General features: G+C 38.6%; 1 pseudogene; it reads left to right on the forward strand.

The window, feature by feature from the left end:
- The window catches only part of LOC118657850, a 56,649-nt pseudogene that overhangs the window by 5,336 nt on the left and 29,736 nt on the right, over positions 1-21,577 (forward strand).

The raw sequence follows: 21,577 nt of genomic DNA on the forward strand, positions 1-21,577 counted from the left end.
TTATTTTATCGTAAGAATACAGTATATAGTACATATAACATAAATAATATGTGTATTAATTGACTATGTTATCAGTAAGACTTCTAGTCAACAGTAGGCTATAAATTTTTGGTACATCAAAGTTGTATGTGAATTTTCAACTGCACAGAGGGTTGCTGTCCCTAACTCTTGTGTTGTTTAAGTGTCAACAGTACATGTTTTTTAAGTCAACAAGTTAGAAAAGTAAAGCTATTTTCATGCAAAGACTTTTTTCCCAAATAATATCACATTACAGGTATTAAGGATTGGTATTTGGATGTATTTGCGGGGAGGACACCATTCAACCCACTCAAATACAAAAAATACATTTCTTTTAAGTCAAAGGAAGAAATATGTAAAACATTTGGGAATGTCTAAAGCACCATTGCAAGGAACCAAGTTTGAAAATCATGACTGTAATTTCAAAGACATATGGTTATTTTATTGTAGATTGCTAAAATTTCATAGAATGATGAAGAACTGAGTTTAAGCAGGACCAATAGATAGAAGAAATTAGTTTATACTTCAGGTATTGTATACTCACAGCACAAGCCTACTTAAAACACTTGAAATGACTGAAAAAATCATTTTGAGAGTCCCAATACTTGAGATGTGAGCCTCCATCTCCACACATAAGGAATTTTTATTTTCATCATGCCTTCCCTGAACCATCCTTACTCCATTTACAGTGTGAATTTCAATTTATATTGCCGTCCTGCATGCCTGAAGGTGACTCAGTAGGGAATAGAGGAGGGAATCACTGTAATATAGACAAGCTTGGTGATATCTGTCAAACAAAAAGAGCATCCTGTGAATGTTTACTGACTCTGTTTCTTATGTCGCATCCAATTGAACAATTGAGTCAAAAAATAATTATAGGGAAATAGAGATTAGAGAAAACACTGAAAACGCAATATATGGTTATTCTAATTTAAAACTACATTTAATAGCAATTTTCATTTCAGCCTATAAATGTACATAATAGGCCCATACTCTTAACATGGGGAATGTTTGCATATCCTTTATGTTGGCACATTTCTAATTTCATGCCTAAGAATATTGTGTTAGTCAGAATAATTTCTGTTCTAAGTAACCGCAAATGCAACTCAAACTGAATTTAGAAGGGAAAAAAAGGCAAAAACAAAAAGAAACAACAAAAGAAGATAGTAACTTAATGAGTCCCCAGTTTCAAGTATACATGGAGCCAGGTCCCTAAATGACCAAGTCCATAAATGACATCTCTCTGGATCCTAAATTTATTTTCCTATGCACTGCCTTCATTCTCAAAAAGGGCTCTCTCCATGATGTAGTCCTGCAAGTCTTGAGTTACATTTTATATTTCTTTCAGGTTCAAATCCAGTAGAAGACTAAATGTTTCTCCCCCAACACGCCATCAAAAGTCTCAGGTTTATTTTAGCATGGTCATTTGAAGCCAATTTAGGAAATTTAGGTTGCTCTCTTTTATTTTAATTATAGACATCTCTTCAAGGAATATCCTTATGTAAGTCTATATATTATTTTCTAATTATCTTATAGAATAAATTTGTAGAAGTGACATTGCTGTGTCAAAGTTTATACATATATTTTGAAACTTTTTTAAATGTACCAAAATTGCCTTCCAAGAAGGTGGTATCAATTTCTATTTCAATGAGTAGTGTGTAAGTTTGCCTTCACATAGTCTCATCATATATGAATATTATCATTTTCGCTAATCTTTCCCACATTAAAAGAAAAACAAGTTAATTTATGTTTATATATTGTTGAGCACACACCTTACTTTTGTTGAAACTTTTGAAAGTAAATTGCAGCTATCAAGATACTTTTTATATTTCAGCAAATATTTCTTACATAACCAAAATTCCATAACCAAGAAATTTAACTTTGATGATAATATTTCATAAAAAGTCCACATTCAAATTTTTCCAATTGCAACAAAGTGTCCTCTATAGGTTTGGGTTTTCTTAGATCAAGAATTCAATTGGATCATGAATTACATTTACTGCCGGGGTCCAACCCCAGCAGGTCCAGGGGTTCCCAAAGGCGTAGATGGAGTCGGCAAAGAAGGAAGGACACAGAGACAGTGTTCAGTTGATCAGCAGCCTAGCCAGGATCTCCAGCCAGGATCTCCGGCCAAGTTCTGGTCTGGATCTCCAGAGAGGTTCTGCCCTGGATCTCCAGCGAAGTTTTGGTTAGGATCTCCAGCCAGGTTCTGTATCCATGTTCTCTTGCTAGGTTCTCCAGGTTCTCCAGCCAGGTTCTGTAGCCATGTTCCCTCGCTAGGTTCTCCAGCCAGGTTCAGTCACCAGGTTCTAGTCAGGTTCTCTTGCCAATTTCTGTAGTCAGGTTCAGTCCAGGATCTTTTGCCATGTTCTCTCCAGCGAAGTTCTTCTGTCTCTAGGTTCTGTGTAGGTTCTGTCTTCTAAGTTCTGTCTCTCGCTGTCTTGTTACATCTGTATTTATACCAGTTGATTCAATCCTATCAATCTCTATTATAAAGGTTAGGGCGTTTCTTATCTCCATTCCAGGGAGTAAAGATTATGTAGCTTAAGCATGATTGTTCGTAGTTAAAGTGATTAATTACCCGCCTGGCACTTAGTTGAGGGGTTTTATTCCCTCCCTAACTTCAGGGGAAAATCCCTACCTGGGGAAACAACCTTTCTCAGAGAGGAGACCTTGGTTAAAACACATAGTGCCAAGAAGGTGAGCAAACATATTAAGAACAGTATGCCATATATGCCAGGTCCTTTGAAACAGCAAGGATGGACCGGCTCCCGGCAATTTACAGATCATGACTCTTTACTTCTTCCTTCCCAAACTATGTAACTTTAATTTCATTTTCTTGTATTATTGCATTGGCTAGGACTTCCAGTATGACATTGAAAAGGAGTAGTGAGGGGAAATATCCTTGCCTTTTTCTTATATTCAATAAAAAATTTTGAGTTTTTCACTATTAAGTATGATGTTAGTTGTAGGTTTTCATAGATATTCTTTATCAAGTTGATAAAGTTACTCTCTATTCCTAGTTTACTGAGAGTTTTTATCATGAATGGATATTGGATTTTGTCAAATGCATTTTCTACATTTGTTTATATGATAATTCTTTTTCTCCATGTTGATGGGATGGGTTACATTAATGGATTTTCGAATGTAGAACAGGTCATGCATAGCTGGGATAATCTCATTTGGTCCTGATGTATAATTCTTTTTATACATTGTTGGATTTCTTTTTACATGTTGTTCAATTTACTAATGATTTTGCTAAGGATTCTTTTATCTATGTGCATGAGAGCCATTGGTCTGTAGTTTCCGTGTTTTGTAATATCTTAATTTGGTTTTAGTAAAAGAGTAATGCTGGCCTCATGAAATGAGTTCGAAAGTATGGCCTCTGCTTTTATCTTATAAAGAAATTATTAAAAAATTGGTATAATTTCTACCTTAAATATTGGTAGCAATGAACCAATCTGAGCCTGTTTTTTTCTATTTTGGACGATTATTCACTATTGATTCAATTTCTTTATTACATATAGGACTATTCACATTGTTTATTTCTTTAATATATTTTTATTGATTAAGATATTACATATGTGTCCTTGTCCCCACGTTACCCTCTACCCCCCCCCCCCCCGCTCATGCCCTCACCCCCCCCCCCCTGTTGTCCGTGTCCATTGGTTAGGCCTATATGCCTGCATGTAAGTCCTTTGGTTGATCTTTCCCCCTTACCCCCACACTTCCCTACCCTCCCTCCAAAGCCCGACAGTCCAATCAATGCCTCTCCGTCTCTGGATCAGTCCTTGTTCATCAGTTTATGTTGTTCATTATATTCCACAAATGAGTGAGATCATGTGGTATTTATCCGCTCTCCAGTTCCATCCATGCTGTGGCAAATGGTAAGAGTTCCTTTTTCTTCTTCCTCTTCTTAAAGAATACCTTTCAGCATTTCATATAATGCTGGTTTGGTGGTGATGAACTCCTTTAGCTTTTTCTTATCCATGAAGGTCTTTCTCTGACCTTCTATTCTGAATGATAGCTTTGCTGGATAAAGTAATCTTGGTTGCAGGTTCATGCTATTCATCACTTTGAATATTTCTTGCCACTCCCTTCTGGCCTGCATGGTTTCTGTTGAGAAATCAGCTGACAGTCGTATGGGTACGCCCTTGTAGGTAACTGACTGTCTTTCTCTTGCTGCTTTTAAGATTCTCACTTTGTCTTTTGCTCTTGGCATTTTAATTATGATGTGTCTTGGTGTGGTCCTCTTTGGATTCCTTTTGTTTGGGGTTCTCTGCACTTCCTGGACTTGGAAGTCTATTTCTTTCACCAGGTGGGGGAAGTTTTCTGTCATTATTTCTTCAAATAGGTTTTCAATATCTTGCCCTCTCTCTTCTTCTGGTACCCCTATAATTCTGATGTTGGTTCGCTTGAAGTTGTCCCAGAGGCTCCTTACACTATCTTCATATTTTTGGAATCTCTTTTCTTTTTTCTTTTTCAGTTGGGTATTTTTTGTTTCTTTGTATTTCAAATCTTTGACTTGATTTTTGGGATCCTCTTGTCTGCTGTTGGATCTCCGTAAATTATTCTTTATTTCAGTCAGTGTATGCTTAATTTCTAGTTGGTCCTTTTTCATGTCCTCCATGGTCTCACTATACTTATTGAGGGACTCATTAAATTTATTGGCGGTTTCCATAAAATTCTTGAAAAACCTTATAAACGTGGCCTTGAACTCTATATCCAGTCATTTGCTTTCCTCCATTTCTGCCATTTGTGACCTGTTTCTTTGTCTCCGCATTTTGGCTGCTTCCCTGTGTTGATAGAGTGGCTTTGTGTGCTAGGTGTCCTGTAGGGCCCAGTGGCTCAGCCTCCCCAGTTACCTGAGGTGGACACTCTTGGTGCACCCCCTCGTGGGCTTTGTGCACAGTCTTGTTGTAGCTATGCCTTGGTTGTTGTAGGATCACTGGGAGGAATTGACCTCCAGGGCAATTGGCAGCGAGAATCAGCTGCCCTGATGATGCTCAGCTGTGTAGCAATGCAAGCCGCTGTGGGGCCTGGGCCTTCTCTTGGAAGCTCTGAGTCTATCTGGCCTGGCTGTGGTTAGGTAATTACAGGTTGCAAATGGCCGGGGCATTCATATGCAAAAGCCTCTGCCTCAGCCTGGGCGGGGCGGGGTCTCAAGAAATCAAAGGGCAGAGAAAGCAGCTATGGCGGAGCCTCAGCCCTGCCCTAAGGAGTCGCGAGTCCCAGTGTCCCGGCAATGGCTGCAAGCACCTCTGAGGGAAAGCCGCTCTCAAGCTCGCCTGCTGCCAGACAGTCCAGTATCTCCCCGTATGAGTCCTGGGTCCCCAGAGACTTCCCGGAACCGGATTTCAGAGCCGTCGGGAGCTTGTGTCTCCCTCCGGATTCAAAAAGACAGCCGCGTCCTCAGGTGCCAGACCCTTTCCGTGCGCGAGCCTCCGTACCTCTGCACGCCACCTCCGCAGCTCCTCCCGCTCGCAGTGTGCTTTTCTTTCCTTCTAGTTGTAGAATTTACACTCAGCCAGCCCTCCTGTAGTTCTGGATGATGTCCACCTTGTGTTTTTGATGCATTTATCGATTGTTGTGGGAAGCAGAAATTTCCCGGTGTTTATCTATGCCGCCATCTTAGTTTCTCTCCCCACATTGTTTATTTCTTGTGTGAGTTTTGGCAGATTGTGTCATTCAAGAAATTGGTCTACTTCATCTACATTATCAAATTTGTAGGCATAGAATAGTTCATTGTATTCCCTTACTATCAGTTCAATGAACATAAGATCTATAGTAATGCCCCACCTTTCATTTTTACCATTAGTCATTTGTGCCATCTTTATTTTTTCTTAACCTGGCTAGAGGCTTATACATTTTATTGATTTTTAAAAAAAACAACAAATTTTAGTTTTGTTGATTTTCTCTGCCTCATTTCAATATCATTGATTTTTGTTCTATTTTTTATTATTTCTTTTCTTCTGTTTTCTTCAGATTTTATTTGCTCTTCTTTTTCTAGTTTCCAAAAAAGGAAGCTTAGATTATTGACTTTTAAATCAATATATGTATTCAATGCTCTAAATTTCCCCCAAAACATGGCTTTCACTGCATCCCACAAATTTTAATAAGTTGTATTTTCATTCTGTTCAAAATATTTTTTTTTAATTTTCACTTCGGAATTCTTTTTTTTTACTTATGTGTGATTTAGAAGTGTTTGGTTTCATCTCCAAGTACTTTGGGATTTTCCAGCCATCTTTCTGTTATTTATTTCTACCTAATTCCTTTACCTAATTCCATTGTGTTCTGTGAGGAGACATATCTTTTCTACACTTTTAAATTTGTGAAGGTATGGTTTATGGCCCAGAATATGGCCTTTCTTGGTGAATGTGCCATATGAGCTTCAGAAAAATGTGGATGTCAATTATATCCAGTTGATTGATGGTGCCATTGAATTCAACAATGTCCTTACTGATTTTATGCCTGCTGGCCCTGTCCATTTCTGCTATAGGGATGTCAGAGTGGTTTCATCTGTTTCTCCTTATAGTTCTATCAGTTTTTACATAATTTATTTTGACACTTTGTTATTAGGTGCACACACATTAAGAATTATGTCTTCTTGGAGAATTAACCTCTATATCATTATGTAATGCCTCTCTTTTTCCCTGACAACTTTCCTTGCTCTGAAGTTGGAGGGTGTCTAAATTAATATAGCTACTCCCTTTTACTATTAAATAGAGCTAGCATGGTGTATCTTTCTCCATCCATTTATTTGTATTCTATACTAGAGGCCCATTGCACAAATTCATGCACATTGAAAGAAAATTAATTAGAAGAAATATTTTAATATATTTATTAAATATATTCGCCCCTTCTCTATAATAGAAGTGTCAACCAAATTCACAATTGACAATGACAGATTGAAACACGTGCGTGTGACTGGCGCCAGTGAGAGCTTTCTATGTATCACGCATGTGCGAGTCAACTTAGCCTTTTATATATATAGATAAACTTGCTTAATTAGACCTGCTTTCTGATGTAGCTAAACTTTTCCTACCCAGTGAAGCAACCCAACTTCTCTTTCAGGTAATTGTCAGCAACACAGCAGTAAGTATCAACACGAAGCTGATTATTATTATAGATCATGCAGCGAGAACAAAGGGTAAAATATTTAACTGCAGCAGTGTCTGACTGTATTCTGCACAGTGAGAAAACCTAAAGTCATTTTCAAGGTCCACCATTTCTTCTTTTCCGTCAGGTCAAGTTTATAAACTTTCTAAATCTCCATTTTCTGGCTAATGAATAGAAAATAGGATTCCACCAAGTCTCCTATCTACCTACTCCAGGACTTCTGTGAGGATCAAATGAGATGAGGCATGGGAAAATACTTCACAGACATTTGGTTGAAGTGTGAAATGTTTGAAGTTGGCTATAAAGCAAGTCATGTTCTTGGGCTGAAGAAACTGTAAGGGGGCTAATCGTCACTAGGGAGAGGAAGATCGGTCGTTGCTATGTGATGTCATTACCCGGTGCCCACAGCAACCATTTCTGGGCTGGGCTGGGCTGTGGGCCGCATTTTGTACCCTGAGGTCTCAGCAGCATTGTCTGTGATTTGGTGGGCAGTCACTCCAGGATGCTGGCAGGCCTGTGTCCCACTTGGGGGAAGCCAAGTGTTGCTTTGTAGGTGCCAGGTTTGCAGTGCCATTTCTCTGTGTGCATCATGGCAGCTCCTGCATTGAGTGTCTGCCCCCTGGTAGTCAGTGTGCATCATAGCAACTGGTCAGATGGTCAAACACTTAGCATATTAGCTTTCTGTATATATAGATGTGTCTTTATATTTAAAACAGGTTTCTTTGTCTGGCCAGTATTGCTCAATGGTTGAGTGTTGACCTATAAGCCAGGAGGTCACAGTTCAATTCCCAGTCAAGGTACATGTCCGGATTTCAGGCTTGGTCTCCTGTGTAGGGTATGCAGAAGCAGCCGATCGATGATTCTCTCTCATCATTGATGCTTTCCTATCTCTCTCTCTCTCTCTCTCTCTCAAATCAATAACACTATATATTTTTTAAAGTTTATAACTATAAGTGAATAATAAATAGCAGGAATCAAAAAGAGAGAGAGAGAGAATAAAGGCTCTGGTTTTGTGAAAATGCTCCTTTCACTCTAGGTGATGACTAAGACTAGAAACTAAATTTTGAATGTGATTTGTGATTTATTGGTACCATTGTATTTTGTTTGTTTGTTTGTTTGTTTTTCTTAATTCTCACCTGAGGATACTTTTCTATTGATTTTTTAAATTTATTTTTAGTTTTTTAGAGAGAGTGGAAGAGAGAGGGAAAGACAGAGAGGAACATCGATGTGAGAGAAACACATAGATTGGTTGCCTCCTGCACGAGCCCTGACCAGAGCTCAGGCCAAGGAGGAGCCTGCAACAGAGGTACGTGCCCCTTGACCAGAATGGAACCTGAGACTCTTTGGTCCACAGGCCAACCCTCTATCCACTGAGCTATACCAGCTAAGGTGCTACCATTGGTTTTAAACACACACACACACACACACACACACACACACACACACACACACATTTTCTCCTAAGGTATGTACTTGGGTATTATAATAGTTAATAATTCATAAGTGTTGAACTGCTATGAAGTTCATTTTCACTATTATTATTTTGAATGCAAAATAATAAATATAAAGTTGTTCTAAATGTACACAGTTGTGTGTATAACACAAATTACAGAGTTGATAAAATCAAAAGTAATATGACAGGACATGTAGTCTATAGGAAATTACAACCATACAATAGGTGCTATGCGTATACAAAGACTAAAGGTATTTTGATAAAAAGTGTGAGGAACAATAATCTAAATTAAAAGTCTTCTTACATTTAAAAATCACTGACATGGAGTACAATGGAGTACAACAGAAACTACATCTAATGAAGAAGTCCCTGAGCAGGGATCATTAGTGTTAAATAAATATTCAACGTTCACTTTCCACAATATCTAAATGCTGGCAGGCTGAATCCCAATGGCTCTGCAGAGCTATCTCTCACAGAAGCGTGGTTTTGAATTAACAAAATATTTAGAGCTCAGTAAAAGTCCTTTAGTTCTCAGGCCCAGGGGGCCATATGAAGAAAAGAGGAAGATATGCTGAGATGTCAGGTATTGCTTCTGTTGTCATCCCACCCCCATAGAGATAAAAGTAGAAATCACATAGCATCCTCTATACACCAAACAACTTTGTGCATTTTACAAATATTTACTGAGCTCCTAACAAATGTCGGGTGCAATTTCCAGATGTGTTTTAAAGTTTCAGTTCACAGTACACTGTGAACTCCTCCAAGACTCTCAAAATAACTTTCATAAATGAGATATCAGGTTGGCCAAGGAGAAAGAAGACAAAGGTAAAAGGTAGCTTTAGTTCTTGGGGAAAATCTTCTCTAAATAACCAGAATTCTAGTATACAGTAATGGAGTAGGAAGCACATGACATGTGGAGTTCAGGAAACCTGAATATGAGTCTTGACACCCACCAGGTGCAGTTTATAAACTTGGGTCAACTTGCTGAACTTCTCTGAGCTTGAGTGTGATCACTCATAAATGGGTGGTCACTCTAACTTCATAGGTTTGCTTAGAGAAAATATTCTTAATCTAAATTTTGAAGAGATTTCTTCATTGACCTAAAATTATGTGGAAAATATATATCTGTGTGTGCATTATTTTGTGCTACTCTTACTGGTATACCATTGTTAAGCACTTCAATAAGCTAGCATATGAAATCTTGTGTATCTTTATATTTCATTTTTAAGTATATATGGTAATTTATCATCTATTCTCTTTTTCCAAAGGGGGTGGGCGGGGAACCATAAGTTTACTCTGACTATGCTTTCAAGAAATGTCATGTATCTGCAAGTTTCTGAGTATCAGTTGAGGATTTGGAGCATAGAATTTCCAAGACCCAAGAGATTATTTTCACTTTGTCTAAAATATCTTATCCAGTAAGGACGAGAGGGGAAAAGAAACTTTTCCATTTAATTACTTCTTCGATTTCTATCAGCTGCCCTAGCTTTGTTGCTGATGCCATAGTTAGAAGACTGGAGAGGTGAGATATAACAGAAGAAGAGATTCTGTATGGCTTACAAATGCAAAGCAAAGCATCTTTATTGATATTCTTTTTAAAGAGTTCACTGAGGTTCAGCTCACAGTTGTCAAATGGAATGGAAAACAGAAATCCCTTTGAAAATAAGAGATAGAATTCAAGGTCAGTTTCCCACAGGCCATATTCCCTCTACCCTCACCATTTTGGAAACAGTAAACCACTTATCTGGATTTTTTCACTGCATGCTGATGGTATCAGACCGTATCACTGTCTAAAAGGAAACTTCACTAGCATATTTTTAAAACAACAATTTATCTTCTCTTGTGCCCTAAAGTAAGTTGAACCCCAAAAGTCTCACTGGAAAAAAATGTGTAAGTTGCAATGGTTTGGATAAAAGTTAAAACTTTCTTAGATCTACCATTCAAAGTTAATGAGTAGCAGGTACATTTAAAATAAATACATTTCTCTTAGATGAGTCCACTAGGCCTATGCCAATAATAAATTTTTCAGAATATATTCACAGCATTCAAGATAAGAGGAGAATTATCACATTATTCTTATGGATGACAACATGTTTCTGGTCATTTCTCCATCTCTTTCATGCTGGGTCTCTCATGAAGTGAAACACTGGTAATAAGTGGCCGAGACCATCATACAACCCTAGCACAGGATGCCTAAAGCCAGAACTACGTACTCAAACTTTAGCTCCATCCAGATTTCTGATTCAGTAGGTCCGGGATGGAGCCAAAAAAACTGCATTTCTGACAATCTCCCAGTTGATGTTGATGCTGCTAGTCTGGGGACCACACTATGGAAATCACCAGCTTAAACCATCCTATCTAATAATAGACAAACATGGTAATTAACTGTACCTCCAACACACTTCCCATTGGCTAATCAGGGCAATATGCAAATTAACTACCAACAAAGGTGGCAGCCAGCAGGCAAGCAGCTGAAGCGAACAGGAGGCTTGCTTGCTTCCAGTGAGGAAGCCAAGGTTCCCTGCCTGCTGCTGCTGGCCTCTGAGCTGCACTCTAAGAAACATTGTTACAATTATAGAAGCTAAACAAACCCCAGAAACCTGCTTTCAGCCAGCCAGGCCTCAGAGCTGGAGCTGCAACAGTGTTTCAATTATAGAAGCCAAACAAACCCAGATACCTGCTTTCAGCAGCCAAGGTCTCAGAGCTGGAGCCGAGCCTCAGAGCTAACGCCGGCTCTCAGTTCCAGTGACAGCCATAGAAGGTAAATAAATCCCAGAATAAAAAAGAAAAGAAAAAAAGGAGAGGTTGGGAGCTTCAGTCACCTGCCAGCCTGAAAACAGCCCTCAGCCCCTCACCCAGACTGGCCAGGCACCCCAGTGGAGACCCCCACCCTAAAGGGGGTGTGACCAGCTGCAAACAGCCATGATCCCCTCATCCAGGCTGGCCAAGTACCCAAGCAGGACTCCCACCCTGATCCGGGACACCCTTCAGGTCAAACCAGCTGACCCCCACCCGTGCACCAGGCCTCTATCCTATATAGTTAAAGGGTCATATGCAAACTGACCCTAACAGCAGAAAGACTGGGAATGACTCATCACTATGACACACACTGACCACCAGGGGGCAGACGCTCAATGCAGGAGCTGCCCTGTGGTGGTCAAGGCGCTCTCACATGGGAGGAGCTCTGCTCAGCCACAAGTCAGGCTGATGGCTGCCAGCACAGTGGTGGTGGTGGGAGCCTCTCCTGCCTCCTCAGCAGCGCTAAGAATGTCCAACTGCAGTTTAGGCCTGCTCCCTGCTAGCAAGTGGATATCCCCTGAGGGCTGCTGGGCTGCCAGAGGGATGTCTGATTGCCATCTTAGGCCCAGCCCCCCGGGGAGCGGGCCTAAGCCAGCAGGTGGTCATCCCCTGAGGGGTCCCAGACTGTGAGAGGGCACAGCCGGGCTGAGGGACCTCCCCACCCCCCGAGTGCACAAATTTTTGTGCACCGGCCTCTAATAAAAGCCCGGCCTCTAATAATAAAAGCCTAATATGCTAAGTGTCCAGTCATCTGGTCATCCATTCAACCAATCAAAATGTAATATGCCAATGATATGCTAACTCCACTCAACCACTCGCTATGACGTGCACTGACCACCAGGGAGCAAACACTCCAACTGGTAGGTTAGCTTGCTGCTGGGGTCCAGTTGATCAGGACTAAGCAAGATGGGCTGGACACACCCTGGAGCCCTCCCGTGGTCCCTCTCCAGCTGGCCAACCTCTCACATCCCTTCCCGGCCCCGATCATTCACCAGTGGGGTCCCTCACCCTGGCCTGTGCCCTCTCGCAATCTGACTCCTAGGAGGATGTCAGAGAGCCGATTTCAGCCCGATCCCACAGGCCAGGCCAAGGGACCCCACTGGTGCATGAATTTGTGCACCAGGCCTCTACTAGAAAGATAAATTCATTAATCATCAGAACCAGGATTTTAAAGTATTACCTCATTAAAGATTAAGGTATTTCTAAAAACACTTGAGCTGTATAAAACAGAGCAATATCTGTATCATATCTGTCACAAAATCAGTTCAGTGAGCAGGATATTTTTAGACTATTAAAATAGGGGTATGCTACAAAATGTAAGATTACTTTTTCTGCAGGCACTTAAGATAAAAAGCACATACAATTATGGAAAAAAAATTTTTTTTGCACACCTAAGTTCTATGGCTGGAATCATTGTTAAAGGGTTGGCTGAGGCACATTAAAACTGTCAAGAGTTTACTTGAGCACACATGGATTCCAATCAGGCAACACCAAACCAAAGGTGTTTGAGGAACATTCTACTGACAGGAGCTGAGGGAGGAGTATTTATAATGATGTGGAAGCAAAGTAAGGAAATTAGTTGATTGGTCATAGCTTAAGCAGTTGCCTTATTTGAGAAAGCCTAGTTGGCTACTTGTGATTAGTCATTCTTAACTTTCATTTTCTCTGATTTGAGTACATTGACTCTGGCTTAGGTTTTGGTTTGCTTACATAGGCTACCAAGGCATGAGAACCACCACTATCTAATTACCTCCTTGTTCAATTACTTTATCAACATTACAACTATTTCATTTATTTTAAGGGGACCAGTATTTATTGGTGCTTTCCGACGGGTAATGCAGTAATATTCTATCTCTGTGCCAAATGTAATTAGTGCATAAATTTCATATTTGTTTTGTCATACCTTGATCCAGACATAAAATTTACATTTTCTTTAATTTGAATATTCAGATGGTTAGACAACTCTAAGTGTTGCTGTGAAAATAGAGATCAGCGTACATATTTCTACAAATAGGTAAGAGGCAAATGTAACCTCAAGTCAAGACCAAAAGATAAAACAACAACAACAATGATAAAAGAATTCATATTTACGGGAAAGTTAAAGGGCTTCGTATCAATATTATACAGGACTGAGCTGAGGGGGCAGTAAACAGTTCTCTAAAATGAAATGTCCTAAAGAACAAACAAGAAAAGAGAATAATTCCTAAAAACATTTAAATTAAAAGCAAGACAAAAAAAGAAGTGATTAAGCTTGGCTGGCGAGGCTCAGTGGTTGAGTGTCGACCTATGAACCTGGAGGTCACCTATGAACCTGGAGGTCACAGTTCAGTTCCCAGCCAGGGAACATGCCTGAGTTGCAGGCTCTATCTCCAGTGTGGGGCGTGCAGGAGGCAACCAATCAATGATTCTCTCTCATTACTAATGTTTCTATCTCTCTCTTCCTCTCCTTTCCTCTTTGAAATCAATAAAATATATAGGTATATTTTTTAATGTGATTAATGTAATATATCTCCCACAGTTACAATTTAATATTTTGAGTCTTTTAAGGTTATCTTTCTCCCAAATCTAGTATCATTCAGGTGCCCTAAGAACACAGAGAAGATCAGAACTGTAGACCTCGAATTGAATTGCATGATTTAAACAAATCAAAATAGGAAAGATAGAGTAGACACCCCTCAAGGGTAGTGGGTATTGCTTGCAAAAACTAAGGATAAAAAAAACCAAAACAAACAAACAAACAAAAAACACGCGATTGATTAACTCAGGAGTGGGCCCAGGAAATATATTTATAAATGATTATGATCAGAACCAACTTGGAAAACTCTGAAAGAGATTGTAATCTTTGGAAGGTTCTTTCTCTTCTATGCCTTGCTTCTTACTCTACTTTAATTTCTTTCCCACCCAGGATTACATATCGGATTCACCACTGATCACTAGACTTACAATGAGCTACGTTATTGAAAATAAATGTTATACTCTATATACACTCCCAGTCTTGTAGACATTCTGACAAGGAAAATTCATACACATCAACTTCTTTAAACTATTGTTTTTAGCCCTGGCCAGGTAGCTCAGGTGGTTGGAGTATTGTACTGATGTGCCAAGGTTGCAGGTTTGATCCCTAGTCAGGACGCATAACAAGAATTAGCCAATGAATGAATAAATGGGTGGAACAACAAATCGATGTTTCTCTCTCCCCCACTTCCTCTTTCTCTCTAAAATTAATAAATAAAAAGTGAAAAACAATGCTCCCTTTAAAAAGAAGACATTTACAGACAAGCAGTTCAAGATGTCCCTGTCTCTGAAAACCTTGGCATAACACCAAGGTTTGCCCAAGACTTTCTCAGTTTTAGCACTGAAAATCCCGCAGCCCAGGAAGCCCTTCACTGATAACCACTGTGGTTGGTAACCCCACCAATCACTCTGTGATTGAATGTTCATGTTTCATTCCCAGATGCCTATATAGCAGCCGAAGCAATAAAAACAGACAAACAAAAAACTTTCAATCTAGAGGTTTTTTTCCCTCCTTTTTCAATTGCACTCTTGCTTCTATTTTGCTGATACCCTTCACATATTTTTTCAGAACAAAAAAACAAAACATCAAACAGCCAGCAAATCCATGAGTGACCTGAGGGCAAATATAGCATCACATTCAACTTTCTCTCCCCAATGTCTAGCCGAGTGCCTGACACTGTGAGAAGCATTTGATAAACTTTTAATGAATGAAAGAGGTTGGAGGATTTTAAAATATTGTTTTCCATATACCAGAAAGAAGTCATTTCCTTCTGTGAATATGCTTCGAGTCAGTTCTCCTCATCCCCATCTACCAACAAATGTATTTTAGCAATCTTAAGTCATGTTTTAGGTATATACTTCATTTGCAAACTAGGCTTGCTTCTCCAAATGCTCTTTTTAAAATAATAGCTCTCAAATTTATTTGGAGGGGCACTGTTGAAGTGCCAGAGAAGAGATCTACTTATCTGTTGTGAAGTTTGCTTTAGGGAAATATAGAAATGCAGATATTTGCACAACCAAAGATTGGGACATTCATCCCAAGCCTTTGTTTTTCATCAACAAGGATACCCGAAAAATCAGATTAAGTTCAGACACATTTCTCCTGATTCCTAGTGACAGCTGGGAGGCATGTAACAGCCATTCTGACAGTGAGGAAACTATGATGGAGAAAACTATAAGACCAAATGCCAAGCTACGGACACTAAAGTGAACACTCCAAGCTTTCTGGGGATTTTCCAGTGAGGCTTAGGAAAAACTTCTGGCTCTTATTAGAAACATGTATCACAGAAACATCAGCAACAATTAAAAATTCAGAAATCAAGCCCTGGCTGGTTTGGCTCAGTGGATGGAGCATCGGCCTGTGGGCTGAAGGGTCCCGGGTTCGATTCTGGTCAAGGGTACATGCCCAGGTTGTGGGCTTGATCCCCAGGATGGGGCATGCAGGAGGCAGCCAATCAATGACTCTCTATCATTGATGTTTCCATCTCTTTCTCCCTCTCCATTCCTCTCTGAAGTCAGTAAAATATAGTCTTAAAAAAGAAAAAAATTCAGAAATCAGTAAATCCATTTCTCCATTATCATCACCCCATATCAACTAAAGTTATAAAGACTCCAAATACCTAGAGAGGGAGTGAGGAAGTCAGGGAGGGGGTGGAGAAAGAGAGAGAGAACACATCTGGGCAGACGTGCTTAAGTTTGGGAAGGAAATATAATAAGACTTTGAAGAAGATGGACATCCCATTCCTACACAAAGAACAAATAACTGTAGCTGGAAGTTCACACTGATATCGCTGATTTGGGAAACTGTATTAATGACTCTTCTCCCCAAATCTTAATCTTCACCCTTGTGCCAATTTCACAGTCTCCTTTACATATTTCAGTCACCCATTAATAATAATAAAATGCCCTTGGAAAACATCCTTTGAGACATAGCCTTTCAACATAGTCTTTTGAATATTCCATTGCTCCTGCCTCCACCACTCACATTTTTCCATCACCTCTGCCTGCAACATCAAGTTCAAGGCCTTCCCTCTCCATCCCACCAATGTGTCATCACTTTGAAGCCTTTCCTAGCTCCTCCTGCCCTGACAGACTGAAGAAAGACAGGAGCACATGGCTTGTACAAAGTCTTTTCACTTAGGCAATATTACAGGTGATGTAGCCCAGCCAAATTCTCCCAGAGAATTCAGTAGTCACTGAGGACATTTCTACTATTTCTTCCATTTCACAGCCCATCTCTCTGTGCTGACAGCTGGCTTTGACAGTGTGTATCATTTTAATGTCACCCAAGGCATGGGAGTGTTATGTCAAAACTTTAACAAGAGTGATTCAATCCAGATGATGAGGAAACACATTTTTATTCAGTGTATATTGACTTGATAATAGCCTAAGATGGTGGAGCCATTTATTCTTAAACCCAAACACATCGTAAACAGAGCATTCTACCATTAAGAGCATTGCATTTATTTTGTTTTATTATGCTTTGGGCGGGGAGAGGGGAGGGGAGATTTTTGTTTTTATTTTGGTCTTAGCACTGGGTAATGTTTTGTGATTTTTCTTGGAAGAAAATTTACCATTTCCAATTGTGATTTTTTTCTCTATGTTTGCATTTAACATAGAGACTAGATATATTCCTAGTGATAGCTGGGAGGCATGTAACAGCCATTCTGACAGTGAGGAAACTATGATGGAGAAAACTATAAGACCAAATGCCAAGCTACGGACACTAAAGTGAACACTCCAAGCTTTTGCATTTACCAGAACCAACTTGGAAAACTCTGAAAGAGATTGTAATCTTTTGAAATTTTTGATTGTAATGTTTGGAAGGTTCTTTCCAAACATTTACTGTGGAGAATTTATATCTACATCTACTATAGGATAAACATATTAAAACTAAAAATTAAATTGAAATCTCTTCAGACATTTTTACCCAATTTAAGAGCATGGTATGTTTGTCAATTAAAATTGTCTGGGTTTTTAATGTAGAATTTACCATTTCCAATTGTGATTTTTTTCTCCATGGTAAATGTTTGATTGTAATGTTTGGAAGGTTCTTTCCAAATATTTACCATGGAGAATTTATATCTACATCTACTATATGTTAAACATATTAAAACTAAAAGTTAAATTGAAATCTCTTCAGATATTTTTACCCAATTTAAGGGCATGGTATATGTTTGCATTTAAGATAGAAACTAAATATATACACATTTCTCCTGATTCCTAGGTCATAAAATTCAAGACTAGCACTACCCACCAAAATTGATCCATAGATTATCTTTGAAGTTTTTCTTGCAAAATATGTCATTAGACTCTCTTGGGCATTCCCATGCTAAATAGCAGTTTGGGTTAAAAGAATAAATAAATAAAATTTATATGCACTCTGCAAAAGACACTGTACTTCACATGTTAGATATTTAAGAGTAAGTCCATGATTCCTTACCATTACAACTATAAAATCATCACAGAATAAGAAACACCTTGAGTTGCAATGTATCTTATATGGATTATAGGCTTGTGTGAGTCGTGAATTTTTATAGATTTAGACATGAAGCCTTTTATGCTTTCATGCAGACTGGTTTAGGCAGACAGAAAATGCCAGGTCATGCAGAGAAGTGACTGCCATCGATGAGAAGAGGTACAGGACTTTGGCATCTGCCTGTCCACTCTTCACCATCCACCCTCTACTGGAGGATCAAACTGGTAAGTGACAAAGACCAAACTCTAGGCAGGTTCCTCTGAGCTCTTTTCACTGGGTCCTGTCTTTGGGCATGTCCTTAAATTCAATTTTAGCAAGAATCCTGTCCAGATGGATTAGCAGGAATCCCCCCCCCCACACACACACACCCTTGATAAATCTTCTCATCCCTTCCTATACCACAGGTGATGTCAGATCGCCTTGCTGGGCCTGTTAGGTCAGTTTAGCCAGAATCTTGTCTTATCCCTGGTATTTTTCTCTTGGCAATTTTCCACCTGCTTCTTGACTATAAATTCCCATTTTCCTTGTGTTCAGCATGGAGTCCAATCTCAGTCCCTACTGCAAAATCCAATGGTCCCTAGATCTATGCAATAATTCTTAATAAAGTCTGCTTTATTTTCCTTTAACAAATGCCATTAATAATTTTTCTTCAACATAAGACTCTCAAAAGATATTTTAGGAAGCAATTATTATTTTGTTAATTTAATGTTTCATCATACCATGAAGTTTATTCATCTGTGAAAAAACTACATTGATCTCCCTGGGTATATTTCAGTGGTCCAAGGAGAAAATGTGGTCCCACCCAAGAAAAACAGACCTGGAAAAGAAAAGCAACATACCCCTGAGGGAATGCTAGAACAGCAAAAGGCAGAGCAGTGAAAGTCAGAGGTAAAAAAAAGATGAAAATTCATGATCTTGGGGATAGAGAAATCTGTCTTGCCCAAAAAGATACTCTGGGTGATTATTGGGATTTATGTATCTATGTAAAAAAATGATGCTGATTTGGAAACCAAAGGCTGTTGCTAAAGTTCAAGTGGCATCTATGTCAACCCTCATATTTGATTAGAGACTACAGTTTTGAGAGGCTGTTCCAATTTTCTAATTCTCTTTTAAAATTAAGAGAATAATTTTAATTCTCTTTTAAAATTAAGAGAAAAATTAAGAGAATAAATTCAAAGCACACAAATGAATCAAAAATATGGTGGATCACACCACTGCTGAGTTCACATTGTATCCCTTGCCTCAGATTATATTTGGGGGGGATTCTTCATTCAATTTTAAGTAATGTTTGGATTTCCAAAGTGAGATCATATTCCTCGGTTGGAGTACACGCTTGTGGACGGGTGAGACGAAAGCCCAGATCACTGAGGACACTCAGTCCTTGGCTCTCCCACGGCCTGTCACTATTCTGAATTGCTGGAAACACATTAAAAGAATATCTATGCTGTTCATGCTTTGGAGGTCTATTTTCTCTCTATTACACCTTTACCAAGAAGCAGCTTTGATTCACTTCCATTAATTTCTCCTTACCAAAGCCAATACTCAGAGCCAAGATCACTTTTGATTAACCACAGCTGTTCTAGCCCAAGCTTATTCCAGTATTTTCCCATTTGAGCTGTTTTCAATATCTAATGTTAATTTCATTGGATTTCCTGAATTACTTTAGGGAGGATGGAAGGGAATACTCCCATACACTACAAAAGTTTATTATAGGATGATAATTTGCATATACAGATATAGAGATAGAAATATATAGATATAAACACACAACATATACATAATATATATGTACTATATCTATATGTCTATATATGTGTGTGTCATTCACAAAATAATAAAATGTGGGTCAATTAAAATGTATTACAAAAATAATCTTTTATATTACAAAAAAAATGTATGCATTATAACTTTTAAATGGTCCTTTTGCTGAATTTTTTTCTAAAGGCTTTTTAAATAAGTCTCCTAAAATCTCTCTTTTAATAGGGAACATAAAATGTGAAGTGTTGATCCTTGATGTGGAGTTGAATAGATAAAATATACACATTTAAACCAACTGAAGAACAATAAAATCAAGTTCAAGTTTCTATGATACAAAGTTCAGAAGTGCACATAATCTTATTCCATAATGCCCTCCAGTTTATCAAATCATAGAAAAGATATTTGACTCGAGTGTCCAGACAACAGTGCAAGTAAGAGATCCCATGTATGCAACTGCACGGAGGAGGGAACAAGCATGGCGTCACATTTTAATATCCTGTTGTACACAGGCACCAGAGCCAGTTGAAGAAATAGTGAGAGAGAAAGCTTAGAAGGGAGGAGAATTTATATCTACATCTACTATATGTTAAACATATTAAAACTAAAAATTATATTGAAATCTCTTGAGACATTTTTACCCAATTTAAGAGCATGGTATATGTTTGTCAATTAAAATTGTCTGGGTTTTTAATGCAGAATTTACCATTTCCAATTGTGATTTTTTTCCCCCGTTTGCATTTAGCAGAATCTATGCCAGGTGTCCCCAAAGGTAAGAGTGGGGTATGTATATTTTTTTCATCTTAATTGTTTAACTGACAGCTAAAAGAACGCTCTCATTTCTAAGAAAATGAATGAGTGAAGTTGTCCATTCTAGCTCTGATTCCAGTCAAAAGCAGCTGGAGTTTATACAAGGTTCACACAGTTCAGCCCAATCAGAGAAGGTTATTTTCCTTTTCCACTTCTGACTGTGAAAGACCCGGTTATCATTTCCAGAAAACATCTATGCCAGAAAAACCTGCAGATAGAGACTTTTTTTTTTCTCGTTCTGAATTGTTAGTCAGTCTCTCAGCACATTTTGAATGTAACCTTTTTAATCCCTGCATTTGCAATTAGAGATTAAAATTCCATTCCAAGAGCCATTCGGCAGATGGCATAGCATGAAAAAAATGGAGGTAGTTTAAAATTGTATTTATACAGAACACCAGATGAATTTGCCAGCCTGTTTCTTCCTGAGCTTATACATTTGCTTGTGAAAATTGATTGTTTAAGATGCAAATTTCATTTGCTGGGATTTCGCATTTTTATAGGATTTTAAAGCATCAATTAATCCATCTCTTTTGTTTAGCACAGTTGCTTTTAATATGGAAGTAAAAATCTATATTTTAAGAAACTGCATCTTAAGAAGATTAAGTCACCTGTGCCAGGGTCACCAAGGTAGGCTCGGAAAGGCCACATGATAATGGAATGGACAGGCCACTGTATCAACACACCTGTTAAGCAGAAATCTCATCACTTCTTACACCATTTAAGCAGTTTGATTCTTAATTAAGATTTTTCCTTTAGCTTCCTCCAAGAGCTTTTTAAAAAATCCTTATAACTATTAAATGCTTATTGATATCTAAAAGATTCAGAAATGCACACAAATCAAAAGTGTATAGCTTAAGGGTTTTTTTTTAAATGAGCATACCTATGTAAACACCTCCCAGATGAAGAAATCAAAAATCGCTCACTCCCCGGAAGTCTCTCTTCTGGTCCTTCTCAACATAACCACTATTCTAATTCTAGCCCGGAAGATTAGTTTACATCTTACTGAAATACATGTAAGTAGAGTCTGTATTACTACTTTGTGTCTGGCTTCATTCACACAACAGTCTGCTTCATCCATTCACCCATTCTGTTGCATGTAGGAGTATTTGTTCATTGCCGTTGTTGTATAT

Source organism: Myotis myotis, unplaced genomic scaffold, assembly GCF_014108235.1.
Source record: "Myotis myotis isolate mMyoMyo1 unplaced genomic scaffold, mMyoMyo1.p scaffold_m19_p_6, whole genome shotgun sequence".
Classification (NCBI taxonomy): Eukaryota; Metazoa; Chordata; class Mammalia; order Chiroptera; family Vespertilionidae; genus Myotis; species Myotis myotis.